This window comes from Oncorhynchus gorbuscha, linkage group LG14 (assembly GCF_021184085.1).
Source record: "Oncorhynchus gorbuscha isolate QuinsamMale2020 ecotype Even-year linkage group LG14, OgorEven_v1.0, whole genome shotgun sequence".
Classification (NCBI taxonomy): domain Eukaryota; kingdom Metazoa; phylum Chordata; class Actinopteri; order Salmoniformes; family Salmonidae; genus Oncorhynchus; species Oncorhynchus gorbuscha.
This window is the reverse complement of record NC_060186.1, coordinates 69,794,669-69,813,199: the sequence shown is the minus strand read 5'-3', so window position 1 is coordinate 69,813,199 and position 18,531 is coordinate 69,794,669. Positions and strand designations below refer to the sequence as shown.

At 42.6% G+C, this 18,531-nt stretch overlaps 1 protein-coding gene across 1 annotated transcript in view; it reads left to right on the top strand.

Annotated features, from left to right (window-relative positions):
* LOC123995357 (leucine-rich repeat and fibronectin type-III domain-containing protein 2-like) overlaps positions 1 to 18,531 on the top strand; it is a 144,592-nt gene that overhangs the window by 65,612 nt on the left and 60,449 nt on the right. Inside the window, exon 2 of the mRNA XM_046298907.1 lies at positions 9,031 to 9,146. The gene's annotated coding sequence lies outside the window, so the exon portion shown is untranslated. The remainder of the gene's footprint in view (positions 1 to 9,030; positions 9,147 to 18,531) is intronic.

Below are 18,531 nucleotides of genomic sequence, written 5' to 3'. Positions count from 1 at the left end.
TCTCAAGGCCATCAGACTGTTAAACAGCCATCACTAACACAGAGAGGCTGCTGCCTACATACAGACATGTAATCACTGGCCATAAATGGAACACTAGTCACTTTATTAATGCCACTTTAATAATGTTTACATATCTTGCATTACTCATCTCATATGTATATGCTGTTTTCTATACTATCTATTGCATCTTGCCTATGGCGGTATGTCATCGCTCATCCACATATTTATATTTATATATTCATATTCCATTCCTTACTTGGATTTGTGTGTATTACGTATTTGTTGTGGAATTGTTAGATGTTACTTGTTAGATATTGCTGCACTGTCGGAACTGCACTGTCGGAAGCATTTCGCTGCACTCGCAATAACATCTGCTAACCACTGCACTGTCGGAAGCATTTCGCTGCACTCGCAATAACATCTGCTAACCATGTGTATGTAACCAATCAAATTTGATTTGATATATTATATAACCTTCGTTAGCAGGTGTCAGAACAGTACCCACAACACCATGTTGCTGGTCACACACAGTACAGTGCATTACAGTTTCCCATTTACATTACATTTAAGTAATTTAGCAGACGCTCTTATCCAGAGCGACTTACAAATTGGTGCATTCACCTTATGACATCCAGTGGAACAGTCACTGTACAATAGTGCATCTAAATCTTAAAGGGGGGGGGTTGAGAAGGACTACTTATCCTATCCTAGGTATTCCTTAAAGAGGTGGCGTTTCAGGTGTCTCCGGAAGGTGGTGATTGACTCCGCTGTCCTGGCGTCGTGGGGGAGTTTGTTCCACCATTGGGGGGCCAGAGCAGCGAACAGTTTTGACTAAGGCTGAGCGGGAACTGTACTTCCTCAGTGGTAGGGAGGCGAGCAGGCCAGAGGTGGATGAACGCAGTGCCCTTGTTTGGGTGTAGGGCCTGATCAGAGCCTGGAGGTACTGAGGTGCCGTTCCCCTCACAGCTCCGTAGGCAAGCACCATGGTCTTGTAGCGGATGCGAGCTTCAACTGGAAGCCAGTGGAGAGAGCGGAGGAGCGGGGTGACGTGAGAGAACTTGGGAAGGTTGAACACCAGACGGGCTGCGGCGTTCTGGATGAGTTGTAGGGGTTTAATGGCACAGGCAGGGAGCCCAGCCAACAGCGAGTTGCAGTAATCCAGACGGGAGATGACAAGTGCCTGGATTAGGACCTGCGCCGCTTCCTGTGTGAGGCAGGGTCGTACTCTGCGGATGTTGTAGAGCATGAACCTACAGGAACGGGCCACCGCCTTGATGTTAGTTGAGAACGACAGGGTCCAGGATCATGCCAAGGTTCTTATCGCTCTGGGAGGAGGACACAATGGAGTTGTCAACCGTGATGGCGAGATCATGGAACGGGCAGTCCTTCCCCGGGAGGAAGAGCAGCTCCGTCTTGCCGAGGTTCAGCTTGAGGTGGTGAACCGTCATCCACACTGATATGTCTGCCAGACATGCAGAGATGCGATTCGCCACCTGGTCATCAGAAGGGGGAAAGGAGAAGATTAATTGTGTGTCGTCTGCATAGCAATGATAGGAGAGACCATGTGAGGTTATGACAGAGCCAAGTGACTTGGTGTATAGCGAGAATAGGAGAGGGCCTAGAACAGAGCCCTGGGGGACACCAGTGGTGAGAGCGCGTGGTGAGGAGACAGATTCTCGCCACGCCACCTGGTAGGAGCGACCTGTCAGGTAGGATGCAATCCAAGCGTGGGCCGCGCCGGAGATGCCCAACTCGGAGAGGGTGGAGAGGAGGATCTGATGGTTCACAGTATCGAAGGCAGCCGATAGGTCTAGAAGGATGAGAGCAGAGGAGAGAGAGTTAGCTTTAGCAGTGCGGAGAGCCTCCGTGATACAGAGAAGAGCAGTCTCAGTTGAATGACTAGTCTTGAAACCTGACTGATTTGGATCAAGAAGGTCATTCTGAGAGAGATAGCGGGAGAGCTGGCCAAGAACGGCACGTTCAAGAGTTTTGGAGAGAAAAGAAAGAAGGGATACTGGTCTGTAGTTGTTGACATCGGAGGGATCAGCGGTTTTCTTCAGAAAGGGTGCAACTCTCGCTCTCTTGAAGATGGAAGGGACGTAGCCAGCGGTCAGGGATGAGTTGATGAGCGAGGTGAGGTAAGGGAGAAGGTCTCCGGAAATGGTCTGGAGAAGAGAGGAGGGGATAGGGTAAAGCGGGCAGGTTGTTGGGCGGCCGGCCGTCACAAGACGCGAGATTTCATCTGGAGAGAGAGGGGAGAAAGAGGTCAGAGCACAGGGTAGGGCAGTGTGAACAGAACCAGCGGTGTCGTTTGACTTAGCAAACGAGGATCGGATGTCTTCGACCTTCTTTTCAAAATGGTTGACGAAGTCATCTGCAGAGAGGGAGGAGGGGGGGGAGGATTCAGGAGGGAGGAGAAGGTGGCAAAGAGCTTCCTAGGGTTAGAGGCAGAAGCTTGGAATTTAGAGTGGTAGAAAGTGGCTTTAGCAGCAGAGACAGAAGAGGAAAATGTAGAGAGGAGGGAGCGAAAGGATGCCAGGTCCGCAGGGAGGCGAATTTTCCTCCATTTCCGCTCGGCTGCCCGGAGCCCTGTTCTGTGAGCTCGCAATGAGTCGTCGAGCCACGGAGCGGGAGGGGAGGACCGAGCCGGCCTGGAGGATAGGGGGCATAGAGAGTCAAAGGATGCAGAAACTGGAGGAGAGGAGGGTTGAGGAGGCAGAATCAGGAGATAGGTTGGAGAAGGTTTGAGCAGAGGGAAGAGATGATAGGATGGAAGAGGAGAGAGTAGCGGGGGAGAGAGAGCGAAGGTTGGGACGGCGCGATACCATCCGAGTAGGGGCAGTGTGGGAAGTGTTGGATGAGAGCGAGAGGGAAAAGGATACAAGGTAGTGGTCGGAGACTTGGAGGGGAGTTGCAATGAGGTTAGTGGAAGAACAGCATCTAGTAAAGATGAGGTCGAGCGTATTGCCTGCCTTGTGAGTAGGGGGGAAGGTGAGAGGGTGAGGTCAAAAGAGGAGAGGAGTGGAAAGAAGGAGGCAGAGAGGAATGAGTCAAAGGTAGACGTGGGGAGGTTAAAGTCGCCCAGAACTGTGAGAGGTGAGCCGTCCTCAGGAAAGGAGCTTATCAAGGCATCAAGCTCATTGATGAACTCTCCGAGGGAACCTGGAGGGCGATAAATGATAAGGATGTTAACCTTGAAAGGGCTGGTAACTGTGACAGCATGGAATTCAAAGGAGGCGATAGACAGATGGGTAAGGGGAGAAAGAGAGAATAACCACTTGGGAGAGATGAGGATCCCGGTGCCACCACCCCGCTGACCAGAAGCTCTCGGGGTGTGCGAGAACACGTGGGCGTATGAAGAGAGAGCAGTAGGAGTGGCAGTGTTATCTGTGGTGATCCATGTTTCCGTCAGTGCCAAGAAGTCGAGGGACTGGAGGGAGGCATAGGCTGAGATGAACTCTGCCTTGTTGGCCGCAGATCGGCAGTTCCAGAGGCTACCGGAGACCTGGAACTCCACGTGGGTCGTGCGCGCTGGGACCACCAGATTAGGGTGGCCGCGGCCACGCGGTGTGGAGCGTTTGTATGGTCTGTGCAGAGAGGAGAGAACAGGGATAGACAGACACATAGTTGACAGGCTACAGAAGAGGCTACGCTAATGCAAAGGAGATTGGAATGACAAGTGGACTACACGTCTCAAATGTTCAGAAAGTTAAGCTTACGTAGCAAGAATCTTATTGACTAAAATGATTAAAATGATACAGTACTGCTGAAGTAGGCTAGCTGGCAGTGGCTGCGTTGTTGACACTACACTAATCAAGTCGTTCCGTTGAGTGTAATAGTTTCTACAGTGCTGCTATTCGGGGGCTAGCTGGCTAGCTAGCAGGGTTGTTTACGTTACGTTGCGTTAAAAGAACGACAATAGCTGGCTAGCTAACCTAGAAAGTTCTTCCCCATGTGATTACCAGCTAAGCTCTGATGTGTAAAACACTAGTTGAGTGGCGGTGATGTATCTGCTTCCGGCTCTGGAGGCTGACAGGCGCCTCTTCACCTTGCAGTATGGCCATGTCACTTTGATTAGGAGCACAGTCGGTCACCCTTCTCCGATAACCTGGGCTCCTCAGTCACAGTAATCGCATCCATTTGTGGAGTGACATGAAAGCGATTGGTGTGTTGGACCGACCTGGGATGAGCACTGAGCATAACCCTGCAGCAATACAGGTAGAAGGAAAAGCAAAGGGACTAGAAGAGCTGGGAGACCTGAAAGAGAGACAGACACAAACAGACACACAGATAATGGGACAGAGAAAGATAGAGAGAGAACGAGGGAACCTTCAGAACCCTTATGTCTGCAGGGGTTAAGAGATAGAAAGAGTAATCCAGGACAGACATAGACTAGATATGGGTAGGACGTGAAAAATGAAAGCAATGTAATTGAAACTGAGCCACCGCTACCCCCAGGCACATTTGTTATTGTTTTTGTTTGGAGGAAATCCATCCAGCATAGTGGTAAAACAAATCGTAGGAGGTGCTCTGCAGTTCTATCTCACGTGCAGTTATGTCAGAGGGGAAAAAACTGTAAGGCCTTTGTTGTTGTATACTGAACAAAATTATAAACGCAACATGTAAAGTGTTGGTCCCATGTTTCATGAGCTGAAATATAAGATCCCAGAAATGTTCCACAATAAGCTTATTTCTCTAAAAATGTTGTGCAACAATTTGTGTACATCCCTGGTAGTGAGCATTTCTCCTTTGCCAAGATAATCCATCCACCTGACAGGTGTGGCATATCAAGAAGCTGATTAAACAGCATGATCATTACACGGGTGCACCTTGTGCTGGGGATAACAAAAGGCCACTCTAAAATGTTCAGTTTTGTCACAATGCCACAGATGTCTCAAGTTTTGAGGGATCATGCAATTGGCATGCTGAATGCATGAATGTCCACCAGAGCTGTTGCCAGATAGTTTATTGTTAATTTCTCTACCATAATCCGCCTCCGATGTCGTTTTAGATCATTTTGCTGTACGTCTAACCGGCCTGACAACCACAGACCATGTGTATCCACACCAGCCCAGGACCTCCATCCGACTTCTTCACCTGCTCACCTGTACACAATTCCTGGAAGCTGTAAATGTCCCAGTTCTTCCATAGCCTGCATACACACCAGACACCAGAGTTTCTTTGTCACGTGCACCGAATACAACAGGTGTAGACCTTCAGTGAAATGCTTACTTACAGGCTCTAACCAATAGTGCAAAACAAGGTATTAGGTGAGCAATAGGTAAGTAAAGAAATAAAACAACAGTAGTGAAAATAACAGTAGCGAGGCTATATAAAGTAGCGAGGCTATATAAAGTAGTGAGGCTATATAAAGTAGCGAGGCTATAAAGTAGCGAGGCTATAACAGTAGCGAGACTATAACAGTAGCGAGGCTATATAAAGTAGCGAGGCTATAACAGTAGCGAGGCTATATAAAGTAGCGAGGCTATATAAAGTAGCGAGGCTATAACAGTAGCTAGGCTATAACAGTAGCGAGGCTATATAAAGTAGACAGGCTATAACAGTAGCGAGGCTATAACAGTAGCGAGGCTATATAAAGTAGCGAGGCTATATAAAGTAGCGAGGCTATAACAGTAGCTAGGCTATAACAGTAGCGAGGCTATAACAGTAGCGGGGCTATATAAAGTAGCGAGGCTATATAAAGTAGCGAGGCTATAACAGTAGCTAGGCTATAACAGTAGAACAGTAGCGAGGCTATATAAAGTAGCGAGGCTATAACAGTAGCTATATAAAGTAGCGAGGCTATAACAGTAGCGAGGCTAGCGAGGCTATATAAAGTAGCGAGGCTATATAAGCGAGCTATATAAAGTAGCGAGGCTATAACAGTAGCTAGGCTATATAGCTATAAACAGTAGGCTAGGCTATAACAGTAGCAGAGGCTATAAAAGTAGCGAGGCTATATAAAGTAGCGAGGCTATATAACAGTAGCGAGGCTATAACAGTAGGCTATATAAAGTAGCGAGGCTATATAAAGTAGCGAGGCTATAACAGTAGCTAGGCTATAACAGTAGAACAGTAGCGAGGCTATATAAAGTAGCGAGGCTATAACAGTAGCGAGGCTATAACAGTAGCGAGGCTATATAAAGTAGCGAGGCTATAACAGTAGCTAGGCTATAACAGTAGCGAGACTATAACAGTAGCGAGGCTATATAAAGTAGCGAGGCTATAACAGTAGCGAGGCTATATAAAGAAGCGAGGCTATATAAAGTAGCGAGGCTATATAAAGTAGCGAAGCTATATAAAGTAGCGAGGCTATAACAGTAGCTAGGCTAGCTATATAAAGTAGCGAGGCTATAACAGTAGCGAGGCTATATAAAGTAGCGAGGCTATATAAAGTAGCGAGGCTATAACAGTAGCTAGGCTATATAAAGTAGCGAGGCTATAACAGTAGCTAGGCTACATAAAGTAGCGAGGCTATATAAAGTAGCGAGGCTATATAAAGTAGCGAGGCTATAACAGTAGCGAGGCTATATAAAGTAGCGAGGCTATAACAGTAGCTAGGCTATAACAGTAGCGGGGCTATATAAAGTAGCGAGGCTATATAAAGTAGCGAGGCTAAAACAGTAGCTAGGCTATAACAGTAGCTAGGCTATAACAGTAGCGTAGCGGCTATAACAGTAGCGAGGCTATATAAAGTAGGGCTATAACAGTAGCGGGGCTATAACAGTAGCGGGGCTATAACAGTAGCGGGGCTATAACAGTAGCGAGGCTATATAAAGTAGCTAGGCTATAACAGTAGCTAGGCTATAACAGTAGCGAGGCTATATAAAGTAGCGAGGCTATATAAAGTAGTGAGGCTATAACAGTAGCTAGGCTATATACAGTAGCAAGGCTATATAAAGTAGTGAGGCTATAACAGTAGCTAGGCTATATACAGTAGCAAGGCTATATACAGACACCGGTTAGTCAGGCTGATTTGAGGTAGTATGTACATGTAGATATGGTTAAAGTGACTATGCATATATGATGGACAGATAGTAGCTGTAGCGTAAAAGAGGGGTTGGTGGGTGATGGGACATAATGCAGATAGCCCGGTTAGCCAATGTGTGGGAGCACTGGTTGTTCAGGCCAATTGAGGTAGTATGTACATGAATGTATAGTTAAAGTGACTACTTATGTGATAAACAGAGAGTAGTAGCAGCGTAAAAGAGGTTTGGGGGAGGCACACAATGCAAATAGTCCGTGTAGCCATTTGATTACCTGTTCAGGAGTCTTTTGGCTTGGGGATAGAAACGGTTAAGAAGCCATTTTGTCCTAGACTTGGCACTCTGGTACCGCTTGCCATGCGGTAGTAGAGAGAACAGTCTATGACTGGGGTGGCTGTGGTCTTTGACAATTTTTAGGGCCTTCCTCTGACACGCCTGGTGTCGACATCCTGGATGGCAGGAATCTTGGCCCCAGTGATGTACTGGGCCGTACGCACTACCCTCTGAAGTGCCTTGCGGTCGGAGGCTGAGCAATTGCCGTACCAGGCAGTGATGTAACCAATGCTCTCGATGTTGCAGCTGTAGATCCTTTTGAGGATGTCAGGACCCATGCCAAATCTTTTCAGTTTCATGAGGGGGAATAGGCTTTGTCGTGCCCTCTTCATGAGACCCACCTATTGAGTTTGGGATGCTCAGGATTGACTGTAAGACAGTGTGTTCCAGTTCCTGTCAATATCCAGCAACTTCACACAGCCATTGAAGAGGAGTGGGACAACATTCCACAGGCCATAATCAACAGCCTTATCAACTATATGTGAAGGAGATGTGTTGCGCTGCATGAGGCAAATGGTGCTCACACCAGATACTGGCTGCTTTCTGATCCACGCCCTACATTTTATTTAGGTATCTGTGATTCCCAGTCATGTGAAATCCATAGATTTAGAGGGCAGTATTTTTGCATTTTGTATATATTTTGTATTTATTATGGATCCCCATTAGCTACTTCCAAAGCTTCCTGGGGTCCTGCAAAATTAAGTCAGTTTATACAATTGAAAAAACATTACAATACATTCAGAGATTTCACAACACACTGTGTGCCCTCAGGTCCCTACTCCACCACTACCACATATCTACAGTACTAAATCCATGTGTATAGTGCTTATGTTATCGTGTGTGTGTATGCATGTGTCTGTGCCAACTAATATAAAGTAAGTGGTTTGGTACTACAGAGAGAGTGATAGGATTCTGGGAAAAGGTCCTTTCCTTGTCAGACCTGGATTTTCGCTTGCGAATAAATCCTCTCCCTGAGTTCAGGTTTAGTTTGCAGTCGTTGTTGTTGTTTTCGCAGCTGTGCCGTGAATCACGGCCTGTCTGGTTCTCTGACGGATGACGCTGCCTTGTGCTAACGCAAACGCTCGCTAACAGGGTGTTTTGTAAGATGTGATCCAATCACAGCACTTGGAGCTCCTTCTATAAGGGACAGGACAGGAGAGGTTGTGTCCTTGAGGAAAGGCAGGTTCTCATCCCAAACAAGTCAGATAGGTATTCATGCATAGATTAGGATCATGAGTTTGTCAGTCCTGGTCTACTCAGGTTAGCTCACCTACTTATTATAGCTTACTGTTTACAATCCCTTCAGAATGACACCTGGTGGCTTGTACACTCATATCAGAATGACACCTGGTGGCTTGTACACTCATATCAGAATGACACCTGGAGGCTTGTACACTCATATCAGAATGACACCTGGAGGCTTGTACACTCATATCAGAATGACACCTGGTGGCTTGTACACTCATATCAGAATGACACCTGGAGGCTTGTACACTCATATCAGAATGACACCTGGAGGCTTGCTCTAGGGCAAAACAGTCAACCCTGATGTCCTTTCACTGAGAAAGCAACTCACAGAACTACTTTTACAATCAATGGATTGTCATGAAGTCTTCATTGCTCATAGCGAAATCAAGGTCTCATCTGGGGGGAATGTGCTGAGATGGGGTTCATGTTTAAATTGTGTTTTCCTTCTCTCTCTTCCCTACAGGGGGGTGTTGTGATGGTCACAATGAGCTCAGGACCAAGGCCTTTGCTAAATTGTAAAGATAATGGAAACCTGACCGAAGGGGACTCCTCCACTTAATTATCCCCGACCGGATCTCTGTGAGTCTTACATCCTATATCCCATCTCTCACTGGGACACACAGACACACATCCTCTATCACCACATACACACACACACTACAACCCATCTCTCTCACACACAGTGCCTAAAGAATGTATTCATACCCCTTGACATATTCCACATTTTGTTGCGTTACAGACAGAACTCATTGATTAAAGCAACATTTTCTCAGTCATCTACACTTAATACCGCATAATGACAAAGTGGAAAAAGTTTTTTAGAAAGGTTTACACATTTATCGAAAATTAGTTACAGAAATATCAAATTCACGTAAGTATTCAAATCCCTGAGTCAATACATGTTAGAATCACTTTTGGTATTGATTACAGCTGTGAGTCTTTCTGGGTAAGACTCTAAAAGGATTGCACACCTGAACTGTACAATAGTTAAACATACTTCTTAAAATAATTATTCAAGCTCTGTCAATTTGGTCGTTGATCATTGTTAGACAGCCATTTTCAGGTCTTGACATATATTTTCAGGCCGATTTAAGTCAAAACTGTAACTAGGCTACTCAAAACATTCAATGTCGTCTTTGGTAAGCAACTCCAATGTATATTTGGCCTTGTGTTTTAGATTTAATTCATCTCCCAGTGTCTGGTGGAAAGCAGACTGAACCAGGTTTTTCTCTAGGATTTTGCCTGTGCTTAGCTCCATTGCGTGTCTTTTTTTATCCTGAAAAAGACCCTTAACAATTACAATCATACCCATAACATGATGCAACCACAATTAATCTTGAAAATATGGAGAGTGGTACTCAGTAATGTGTTGTATTGGATTTTCCCCAAACATAACATTTTGTATTCAGGACAAAAAGTGAATTGCTTCGCCATATTTTGTGCAGTATCACTTTAGTGACTTGTTTCAAACAGGATGCATATTTTGGAATATGTGTATTCTGTACATGCTTCCTTCTTTTCACATTGTCAATTAGGTTAGTATTGTGGAGTAATTACAATGTTGTTGATCCATCCTCAGTTTTCAATGTCACCATTGGCCTCATGGTGAAATCCCTGAGTGGTTTCCTTCCTCTCCGGCAACTGAGTTAGGTAGAACACATTTGTAGTGACTGGGTGTATTGATACACCATCCAAAGTGTAATTAATAACTTCACCATGCTCAAAGGGTTATTCAATGTCTTTTTTTTACCCATCAACCAATGGGGTCCCTTCTATGTGAGGAGTGGTAAAACCTCCCTGGTCTTTGTTGTTAAATCTGTGTTTGAAATGTACTGCTCAACTGAGGGACCTTACAGATAATTGTACTATATGTGTGGGGTACAGAGGTAAGGTAGTCATTAAAAAAGTATGTTAAACACTATTATTGCACATAGAATGAGTCCATGTGTCACGACTTCCGCCGAAGTCGGTCCCTCTCCTTGTTTGGGTGATGTTCGGCGGTCGACGTCACCGACCTTCTAGCCATCACTGATCCATTTTTTATTTTCCATTGGTTTTGTCTTGTCTTCCTTCACACCTGGTTGCAATCGCATCAATTACATGTTGTGTATTTAACCCTCTGTTTCCCCTCATGTCCTTGTCAGAGATTGTATGCTTGTATGTAATGTGCATGTATTATGTTTGTGTGTGATGGGTTTTGTACCTACTTTTGTTATTTTGTACATTTTGGTTTTTGGAGTTTTATCAGCAGTTATTAATTAAACAACTCCATTTTTGCCAAGTTCGTTCTCCTGCGCCTGACTTCCCTGCCACCAACACGCACCTGTTACACCATGCAACTTATGTGACTTGTTAAGCAAATATTTACTCCTTTATTTAGACTTGCCTTAACAAAGGGGTTGAAAACTTATTGACTCATGACATTTCAGATTTGATTTTTAATTCATTTGAAAACATTAAAACATCATTCCAATTCAACATTATGGGGTATTGTGTGTAGTCCAGTGACACAACATCTCAATTAATCTATTTTGAATTTAGGCTGTAACAACACAATGTGTAAAAAGTAAAGTGGTGTCAATACTTCCTGAAGGCACTGTGTGCACGCATTCACACACGCACTCACGCAATCACATACACCTCTATCCAATCTTCTGTCCCTTTAGAATAGCTTCCATCTCATTAGGCTGTCTGACCACTGGGATCACAGGCAGCAGATATAAATAGTGGCAGAATCCAGACCTCTGTCTGTCCGCCAAGAGGAATCTCCTTTTTAATGCAGCCTCGTAATGCTGCTCGCGCCTGGAGATGGCTTTCCAGGAAGCTATGTATAATCCAGTTGGCGAACAGCAAATCACCAGGGATTGCCTTTTATTGAAGGTTAATATTTCAGTGTTGGGCACCAGGCCCACTTTGTTCTCTAAATGTGTAGAAGTATATATTGTGTTATGTTATATTATTATTATTGTATACACTATAAGGAGTAGTCTGTCCTCTTAGTAATCTTGGACAGCCATAAACTGGCTCATAAACTGGCCCCAAAATGTCAGCAATAGAATACACTCTCTACTCTGTGTCTTGTGGAAAAACATCACAAACCAAGGGATTGGTTGTTGCTTTTTTGTCTAGGAAATAGTGACTCTGGAGATTTGTCAAACTACTTTCTACTGAGAACTACTGAGAAGAATGCTAAACATTGGATGAACCTATTTGTCAGTGCTAGCTGTAACTTCAAGGATCTGCACTTCGGACTGAATTGTCTTGTTGTCCTCAACAGCGTTCAGATGGAGGCCAGGGAATACAATACTAATGTTGAATTTACGATCCGGAGCTGCTTCTTTGGGGGACTGCAGCAGCAGACATTCAAGCCACAACAAAAAGAGCTTGAAACCTCGTCAATAGAGGTCCAATATTTATTCACTTTATTTATTGGTCTCGTAAACACCATTTGTTACTTTATCTGTGCTTATTAGGTTAAACAGCAGTCATTGATTCAGGGAACCGGTGGGGTTTGTTCCAAACCAATTGGTGGCTTTTGAAACCCACTCACTCCTGATCAGCATTTTTTATTAAAGGCTGGGCATTGAATATGATATATTCCCTAAAACTGTGCTATCTTAATTTGGCCAATCTATTGTCACGGAGAAGTGTCCTGTGCAGCAAGAAATGCAAACCCCTACAAAAATGTCCAGGCTAAGCCCTGTCTAAGCCGGGGTACAGGGGGTTCTAATAAGTTATATGGAATTGCATAATTGAAGGTCATACCAAGGATCATTTATCTATTTTATTTTGAATTTTAACACTCCTTGAAGTATAAAAAAAAATAGATTGACTAATGATTTGATTAAATATTTTATTTGTCTATTAGCTCATATTAGCATTGAATAACAGATTACCTACATGGAACAACAGATCTAAAGGAAGTTTGTTCTGAAGTGACTGTTGTTTTACATGTATACTACCGTTGAAAAGTTTGGGGTCACTTAGAAATGCCCTTGTTCTTGAAAGAAAATGACATTTTTTGTCCATTAAAATAACATCAAATTGATCATAAATACAGTGTAGACATTGTTAATGTTGTAAATGACTATTGTAGCTTGAAACAGCTGATTTCTAATGAATTTCAGTTAAATTGGTTTACATACAAGCCAAATCATTTAAACAAGACATTAAAGTGCACAATGATTTACTTTGGATACACCTGCTAAATGGCATATATTATATTATTATTATATATTATATTTACATTTACATTTAAGTCATTTAGCAGACGCTTATTATAATCCTAGTAAACATTTAGGATCACCACTTTAATTTAGGAATGTGAAATGTCAGAATAACAATAGAGAGAATGATTTATTTCAGCTTTTATTTCTTTCATCACATTCCCAGTGGGTCATAAGTTTACAGACACTCAATTAGTATTTGGTAGCATTGCCTTTAAATTGTTTAACTTGGGTCAAACATTTCGTGTAGCCTTCCACAAGCTTTCCACAATAGGTTGGGTGAATTTTGCCCCATTCCTCCTGACAGAGGAATCCTTGCTCGCACACGTTTTTTCAGTTATGCCCACAAATGTTTTAGTGGATTGAGGTCTGTGCTTTGTGATGGCCACTCCAATAACTTGACTTTGTTGTCCTTAAGTCATTTTACCACAACTTTGGAATTATGCTTGGGGTCATTGTCCATTTGGAAGATCCATTTGCGACAAAGCTTTAACTTCCTGACTGATGTCTTGAGATGTTGCTTCAATATATCCACACAATTTCCCTACCTCATGATGCCATTTTGTGAAGTGCACCAGTTCCTCCTGCAACAAAGCACCCCCACAACATGATGCTGCCACCCCCCTGCTTCACGGTTGGGATGTTGTTCTTCAGCTTACAAGGCTCCCCCTTTTTCCTCCAAACATAATGATTGCCATTATGGCCAAACAGTTATATTTTTGTTTCATCAGACCAGAGGACATTTCTCCAAAAAGTACAACCTTTGTACCCATGTGCTGTTGCAAACCGTAGTCTGGCTTTTTTATGGCGGTTTTGGAGCAGTGGCTTTTTCCTTGCTGAGCGGTCTTTCAGGTTATATCGATATCGGACTCGTTTTACTGGATATAGATACTTTTGTACCTGTGTCCTCCAGCATCTTCACACTGTCCTTTACTGTTGTTCTGAGATTGATTTGCACTTTTCGCACCAAAGTACGTTCATCTCTAGGAGACGGAACGCATCTCCTTCCTGAGAAAATTATGGCTGTGTGGTCCCATGGTGTTTATACTTGCGTACTATTGTTTGTATAGATGAAAGTGGCACCTTCAGGCATTTGGAAATTGCTCTCAAGGCTGAACCAGACTTGTGGAGGTCTACAATTTTTTTTAGACATCATCCCATGATGTCAAGCAAAGAGGCACAGAGTTTGAAGGTAGTGCTTGAAATACATCCACAGGTACACCTCCAATTGACTCAAATGATGTCAATTAGCGTATCAGAAGCTTCGAAAGTCATGACATAATTTTCTGGAATGGAAAAATGGAAAGCTGTTTAAAGGCACATTTAACTTAGTGTATGTAAACTTTTGACCAACTGGAATTGTGATACAGTGAATTATAAGTGAAATAATCTGTGTGTAAACATTTGTTGGAAAAATGACTTGTGTCATGCACAAAGTAGATGTCCTAACCGACTGGCCAAACTATAGTTTTGAAAAACGTTTTAATGACTCCAACCTAAGTGTATGTAAACTTCCGACGTCAACTGTATGTAGACATATGCTAACCAGAGTGAGTACAGTAGTGTGCTAAACAGAGTGAGTACAGTAGTGTGCTAACCAGAGTTAGTACAGCAGTGTGCTAACCAGAGTTAGTACAGTAGTGTGCTAAACAGAGTGAGTACAGTAGTGTGCTAACCAGAGTTAGTACAGTAGTGTGCTAACCAGAGTTAGTACAGTAGTGTGCTAACCAGAGTTAGTACAGTAGTGTGCTAACCAGAGTTAGTACAGTAGTGTGCTAAACAGAGTGAGTACAGTAGTGTGCTAACCAGAGTGAGTACAGTAGTGTGCTAACCAGAGTGAGTACAGTAGTGTGCTAAACAGAGTGAGTACAGTAGTGTTCTAAACAGAGTGAGAACAGTAGTGTGCTAACCAGAGTTAGTACAGTAGTGTGCTAACCAGAGTGAGTACAGTAGTATGCTAAACAGAGTGAGTACAGTAGTGTTCTAAACAGAGTGAGTACAGTAGTGTGCTAAACAGAGTGAGTACAGTAGTGTGCTAAACAGAGTGAGTACAGTAGTGTGCTAACCAGAGTGAGTACAGTAGTGTGCTAACCAGAGTTAGTACAGTAGTGTTCTAAACAGAGTGAGTAGAGTAGTGTGCTAAACAGAGTGAGTACAGTAGTGTGCTAACCAGAGTGAGTACAGTAGTGTGCTAACCAGAGTGAGTACAGTAGTGTTCTAAACAGAGTGAGTAGAGTAGTGTTCTAAACAGAGTGAGTACAGTAGTGTGCTAAACAGAGTGAGTACAGTAGTGTGCTAAACAGAGTGAGTACAGTAGTGTTCTAAACAGAGTGAGTGCAGTAGTGTACTAAACAGAGTGAGTGCAGTGGTGTGCTAAACAGAGTGAGTACAGTAGTGTGCTAACCAGAGTGAGTACTTTTGAAGGTAGTGCTTGAAATACATCCACAGGTACACCTCCAATTGACTCAAATGATGTCAATTAGCGTATCAGAAGCTTCGAAAGTCATGACATAATTTTCTGGAATGGAAAAATGGAAAGCTGTTTAAAGGCACATTTAATTTAGTGTATGTAAACTTTTGACCAGAGTGAGTACAGTAGTGTGCTAACCAGAGTGAGTACAGTAGTGTGCTAACCAGAGTGAGTACAGTAGTGTGCTAACCAGAGTGAGTACAGTAGTGTGCTAACCAGAGTGAGTACAGTAGTGTGCTAAACAGAGTGAGTACAGTAGTGTGCTAACCAGAGTGAGTACAGTAGTGTGCTAAACAGAGTGAGTACAGTAGTGTGCTAAACAGAGTGAGTACAGTAGTGTGCTAACAGAGTGAGTACAGTAGTGTGCTAAACAGAGTGAGTACAGTAGTGTGCTAAACAGAGTGAGTACAGTAGTGTGCTAAACAGCTAAACAGAGTGAGTACAGTAGTGTGCTAACCAGAGTGAGCACAGTAGTGTGCTAACCAGAGTGAGTACAGTAGTGTGCTAAACAGAGTGAGTACAGTAGTGTGCTACCCAGAGTGAGTACAGTAGTGTGCTAAACAGAGTGAGTACAGTAGTGTGCTAAACAGAGTGAGTACAGTAGTGTGCTAAACAGAGTGAGTACAGTAGTGTACTAAACAACCAAAGATTTCAAGATTAAAGTCATTCTATTGTTGTCCAACATCAAACTTGTCATTGTTTTTGTGAAAAAGAATAAACACAAAAATGACAGATTGCATGACATCTGCAGCCTGGTGGTCCAAAATGTTATAACATGTCTATTTTACTACCAATAAACCCATCCATTTAAAATTAATTAGTATATGTGACCCTGTTTCAGGAAACTAGATGTATGTTGTGAGTCACTACTGCACAGGAGAGTGATTTGAATGTAAACTTTTTTTTAAATCAAAATGCGTTAATTGGCAGAAATGCCTTCATGAACTTGTGAACTTTCATGTGCCTTAATTACAAACTTTTATGCCATTTGTAAATACAAATATAATTGTTAAATTACAAGCCCAGTTGGTTTAGCCACAGAAAAAGAGTGCAACCATCCCAGGAGTCATGATTGGCTGAGATAATGAGTAGGCTGGACATTCTGAGAGATTAGTTTAGATTGGTCTGCCAGCTTCTGTCTATTTGAGCTGGTCAGTATGTCTAGGTAATCCTATCTAACGTGACTTAAAAAAACATATTGTGTATTAAAACTGCACAAGTGTTGCTCTCCCCTTTTGGAGGAACAAATTTTTAAATCAGTGGATTTTGAGTATGATAGCTAAGGAAATGGAGAAACCACCTGTCTCTGGATTACATCTTCAATCTAGCTATAGCCTTACATCTTCAATCTAGCTATAGCCTAATGTTAGCTAGCTAACATTGAACCTGGTTGGTTAGCCACCTGTAGATTCATACAGGGTAGTAACGTCATGGGTTGGAATTATGGTTCATTGTTTACCTAGCTAGAAAAGCTGTCATCAAGGCAAAGGGTGGTTACTTTTGAAGTATCTCAAATATAAAATATATTTTTATTTGTGAAACAGTTTTTTGGTTACTACATGATTCCATTTGTGTTATTTAGTTTTGATCATAGTTTTGATGTATTCACTATTATTCTATAATGTAGAAAATAGTAAAAATAAAGAAAAACCCTTGAATGAGTAGGTGCTTTTGACTGGTATGGACGTATATACAGTAAAATGTTTTGAACTGGTCCCAGAGGACCTTCAGATGAGTCTGAAGCAAAACAGTTTGTAAGCCAAACTGTTAGGACGGTACAGACGATTTTGTGAGAAGAGCAATTTTCGTGAATGTCTCATTGTCTGACAAACTCCGCTATAGCTCTGTCATCTTTCACTGCATCCATTGAAAAAAAAACATATCTCTCGCTTAAACTGATGGATTTTTATGTAGATGGTTTTTGTTATGCTAATTCCATTTCACATCTAGGGGGTTAATTATTATCCACATAATAATTCACATTTAATATATGCCATTTAGCAGACGCTTTTATCCAAAGCGACTTACAGTCATGTGTACATACATTCTACCTTTACACCTTAATTCTTTGAAGGGAGCATGATTATCCACAATAGTCTGAAAGCTAAATCAGGTCCTGTGAAATACAGTCAAGGTCACTAAAATAAAGATCATGTTAAAAATACATTTTTGCTGAACTTTTTAAAGTTCCTCTTCGTGACGACACGAGGTTTAGAAATGGTGTATTCTCACATTTCTAACACAAACAACTGGGCAATGGTCACTAATATCCTGGGCAAAGACACCAGTAGAAACATATTTAAGTTAAGATAAGATCAATCAAAGCTGACCTTGAAGGATATTTAGGGTTGGGCCGTGAAGGCGTAGTCATCAGCTGGGTTAGGTTTAGATCATTACACATTTATTTTTGATTGTCTGAAGCCTGCATTTCCCAATCATAATTTAATATCTTATGATTTAGTAAAAGAAGACACCAAACTAATTAACTCCTCGAGTGCACAAAGGTTAGCTGACGGAGGAAGATAACACCCTTATAGCAGTTATGGATACATTTGACCTCAAACAAAGAGACAGATAAATAATTTCCAATAAGAATGGCCACTCCAACACCTCTACCCTGTCTGTCAGCACTGAACACATCACAACCCCCAATATTAATACCAGAATGTCCCCAGAAATCTAAGTATCAGCCAATACCAGAATGTTCCCAGAAATCTAAATATCAGCCAATACCAGAATGTTCCCAGAGATTTAAGTATCAGCCAATACCAGAATGTTCCCAGAGATCTAAGTATCAGCCAATACCAGAATGTCCCCAGAGATCTAAGTATCAGCCAATACCAGAATGTCCCCAGAGATCTAAGTATCAGCCAATACCAGAATGTTCCCAGAGATCTAAGTATCAGCCAATACCAGAATGTCCCCAGAGATCTAAGTATCAGCCAATACCAGAATGTCCCCAGAGATCTAAGTATCAGCCAATACCAGAATGTTCCCAGAGATCTAAGTATCAGCCAATACCAGAATGTCCCCAGAGATCTAAGTATCAGCCAATACCAGAATGTCCCCAGAGATCTAAGTATCAGCCAATACCAGAATGTCCCCAGAGATCTAAGTATCAGCCAATACCAGAATGTCCGGACACATCTGAATCGCCATAATCTTGATGTAATCCAGTTTAGGATGTAAGCTCCTAATGTTCAGATGCATCAACCCAAGTCCTTTTACAAATATTTTATTCACATGGAGTCTCCAACTCAAACAAGCT